This window comes from Lactuca sativa, chromosome 5, assembly GCF_002870075.4.
Source record: "Lactuca sativa cultivar Salinas chromosome 5, Lsat_Salinas_v11, whole genome shotgun sequence".
NCBI classification, from domain to species: Eukaryota; Viridiplantae; Streptophyta; class Magnoliopsida; order Asterales; family Asteraceae; genus Lactuca; species Lactuca sativa.
The window spans coordinates 49532618-49536899 of NC_056627.2; the positions used below are offsets into that span (position 1 = coordinate 49532618).

Below are 4282 nucleotides of genomic sequence, written 5' to 3' on the forward strand. Positions count from 1 at the left end.
CTTACGCAATTTTTAATATAGCTTTCAAATAATTATAGTAATGTTATTAGGTCCTTAAAATAATTATTTGGGCTATTATTATGAGTTATATTGAGTGTTATTTAACGCTTATATAATAATAATAATAGTCAGACTATTAATTTGTCGCAGTTATCGTTAGACTAAACCTTAGTGGTATTGGTACTAGGTTTTATCGAAGGAAAAGTGTTTTGAGAGTATCGAAGTGTTGTCCGAGTGCTGAGTCACCACCTTTCAGGTGAGTGCATAGTTACTTTCAGCTTACACATAGATATGAAGTATTTTATATAAATTACGTGTTATGTGTGCATATTATCTGAATACTTGCTATCTATGTTGGATAAACATTTTTATACATGTTATCAATGATTTAAACTGTATATGTATTTTATATCTACAAAATGTGTTGGGTAAAACATGGGTAGATGTAATAGTTGCTGTGTGACAAAATAAAATAATGAGAGGGCTCGTTATAGATGTTATTGATGATCCAGTCATCTAGCGGAGTATAGATGACGACCACGGACTATTCTAGACAGTCCAGTGGAACACTAGCAGGCTCGCAACCTGTAGGTGTTTATTTGAACTGTGTGTTTATTTGAACTGTGTGCTCACCAGGTGTACTCCATCCCCCATATGGTTGCCTTAAGGACATTTATTGCTGAGGAATCCCATTAGCAGTAGTGTCCATCCCGATGATAGTCCTTACACTAGGCCCCTTGTGTTAGATGTCTTAGGGACGTAAAGTGAGGATAACGGGAACGGGTAATCGGGTTTGTTTGGTTTGATAAAGTTAATAAACTTATTTATTGTGGGTTGAAAACCCTATGTGCTCACCAGGCTCCCAAGCCTGACCCACTTAGTTTCTTGTATTACAGGTAGTGGCGCATGAGCATAAATGTGATGTCTAGGGATGAGAGATTAATGGATTTTATGCCTGTAAATACGGAATAATGTAGTAAGGCCTATGCTATATTGTTTATGCTTATGATTTGTATCGAACATGACATCCCGAGTCTTTTTAATGAAATACATTTCTACTGAAATGCTTTTGATAAATCTTTATCATATTTTGTTTTGGGACAAATTCTACACACTTTTATTTAAATTGTTACTCTGACTTTTAAACAAAGCGTAAACAAAATCGGTCTTTTCTGGCCATGAAAATGGGGATGTCACATATTGCCACTAGTCTAACACTATCACATTTTTTTAAACGGATTTGAAAACCCTTACTAACAACATAGTTGGTTAAACACAATTTCAATTCATGTGGGGGTTCATACCTTTCACCAAGCGTTGGTCTCATTTTGTTCCATTTCACCTTTGGACTGTGGGCGGAATACTCAAATTCCTCATCACTATCTTTCTCGTTACTACCTTCCAGATAATCTTCATCTGATTCTTCTTTAGTGATTCCAGTTTGAGCATCATTTCCAGTTTCAACATCATTTTCAGCTTTTAAAATCATATATTGTCTTGTAATCGTCTTCTTCACGTATAATATTGAGAAATTCGTCTTTGCATTGGGAAACTTGTTTCTTTTTGAAGTACGCATCCAGCTCCACATTTATTGTATCAAAATCATGGATGTCGTCCATGATTTCAATTGCACGGGGGTAAAAAACCTAGTTTACTGAGGGAGAATGTGAAACGAGAGAGTTAAGTTGTACTACGTGTGTATAAATGAGATCGATTAAACCCACGTAAGCAAGTCCTGACAACATAAGCAATTTTTATCGGCTAAATGAGGGTCACCGGTAAAATAGGGCCAAAATGTTCGATTTACCCGGTTTCTTGGGTTTTTTTGTTCAAAAACAAAATTGGGACAAAAGTATAACTTTTCCCAAAAGTTTGGGACTTTTTTTGAAGATTTCCCTAAAGAAAAAATGTAAAGTTGAAAAGGACCACTTGTAATTTACTCAAAAAAAAAGAAGCTAATTTGAAACTGCCCCAGATGCAGTACCCTGCCACATTTCCCCTAATCCCCTTTTTAACTCTTCAATTTTATGTTGTTGCTTCGAATTTAACATGAGATAGTGGCGATTTCAGAAGGATTGCTTTCGATTCCTACAACCAAAAGAGGTAAGTGTGGTTCTTTTGCTTTGTATTTTGCTTAATCTTGATATTGGTTTTAGGGTTCTTTGTGTGTGAGATAAAGTGCGTAACCGTTGAGTGCTTAACTGGTTTGAGATCGAATTTGAATTGATTTTGATTAAATTATGAGAAAACTATATGAATGGTAACAGGATCGTGTGACATTTTGCCCCAACTAGTATTTAAAAGTAGATTCCTACAGTTTGACTTACATATTCAAAGCTATTGCATATAACTATATAGCTGATGGATTTCTTTGACTACCGTTTCATTATGTGAGTCCTATAGTGCCATAACAAAAATTGAAGGTCTTGTCATGGGTTCAAATTTCAATTAAGAAATAAAGAAATCCCTTTTTTTACAATAGATTACTCAACAGGTCAACATATAACAGAAACTTAGAAACATAAGTTTTGTTTAATGATGCCTAATGTTCTAATTTGTTAACCTTTACTTTCGTTTTGTTGGTAGTGTAAGAGTAAGGAATATTGTGATGACCACTTGCTTCCAAAATATGATAATGAGATCTAAAAATAGAAAAAAGATTAGATGAACCTAAACTATTTGATTATCTGTGGAAGGTTTAGTGTGATTCAAACACGTATACAGTAAAACATATTTCCAATTTTGGCTACAAAAGAACAGAAAAGAAAGATTGTTAAACTTGCAACTAGTTCACACTAATTATGAAAACAATAAGCATAAGTTTTGACTCTAAAAATAGAAAGTTTTATGTTCTTGAAATCTGAATCAAAACAAACCATTTAAACGTGGATTATTCTAGATGAATCTTCTATCAAGAAAGATACTCCTTGTTGAAAATCAACTTGTTTTTTGTTGGTTCTTACTTGTTAGTACTTAGTAGTTAACAGTTAGTTAGGGTCTGTTTAAATCGGAATCTAATTGCGAAGAGTTTTTTAGTCAAGAGAATTTTAGTTTAAGTTTTAATTTTTACTAGTTAATAATTTTTGAATATTTGACAACTTCAAACCCCTGTTCTTCCTCTTTGTATATTCAACAAACAACAACACTCCCAACGTTCCTTATGGTAAGTGATTCACCATGATTATGTGCAATTTAATGACTAAAATTCATATATTATTATTATTATTATTATTATTATTATTATTATTATTATTATTATAAATCAACATGCCTGAATTTTTTTCTATTTCTTTAATAATGGTAAGTGCGCTTACAGATTGACCCGTTTCTTAATGAACTAACTAGCATGTTTGAGCACACTACAGAAAAAGGCTCTGTGTGGGTTACTCTCAAACACTATAAGTTTATTTTTCTTTTATTTATTTCCAATTAAGGGTATTAATTGTCAATTTGATTATATGTTCCTCAGCATCTGACAAGTCTAAGGTACAAAGAAATAAGATGGCAACTGCTGGTAAAGAAGTTGAGAACAAATGTCTTGTTAGAGAAACTGATGGAAAGAAGAACATTTCCACATTGGTAATTATTAAAAATCTTTCTTCTTTTTTGTTATCTTGGATTTTGATTGAGATTTCCTCATTGGAATATAAACAGGTTGGAATGAAGGATCATCAACGTTTTCAAGCATCTTATGCTTCTATTTTGAAGGCACGAATGACTACTTTGAAAAAAAAAAGGACAAGAGAAAGGTTGCATATGTTGATAAGAAGCTACAAGTGTCAAAGAAACGTGCTACTACTGCTAATAAGCCCTAATCTTATCATTAGGGTTGTGATTTCTTTTACATCTCCTGTTACATGCTTTCTTTGAAAGATAGCAGTGTTTGCTATATTTGAAGAATCATAGACACAAGTGAGTGTTATACTGAAAGATACTCGGGTCCTTTTACAAGTGAGTTTTTGTTGGATAGGTTTTTTTGCTTTTCTTGATCCCAGGGACATTGTGATTTTACAAACTTGGTTGCTATTTTGATATTTTCCATGCAAATTGTAGGACTTCTAAACATGGCTCTTAAAAGATTGATAGCATCTAAGACCAAGTTATCCTCACAAATATGGTATTCCTTTAATATAAAAAGCAAAAGAATGTGATCGGATTTTATTTTATATCCTATCAACCAAACACATAACTTATTCTTTTGATTTTGCATATAAATGTTATAGGTTGTTCGATAGTTGTTGATTCTCTTTGAATCTGATTGAATAAGAGGCATATATGAGGA

The 4282-nt window shown here is 32.8% G+C and overlaps 1 pseudogene; it reads left to right on the forward strand.

The window, feature by feature from the left end:
- The first annotated feature begins 1765 nt into the window (after positions 1 to 1765).
- Positions 1766 to 3815, forward strand: LOC111883271 (signal recognition particle 14 kDa protein-like; annotated as a pseudogene).
- Positions 3816 to 4282: the final 467 nt, after the last annotated feature.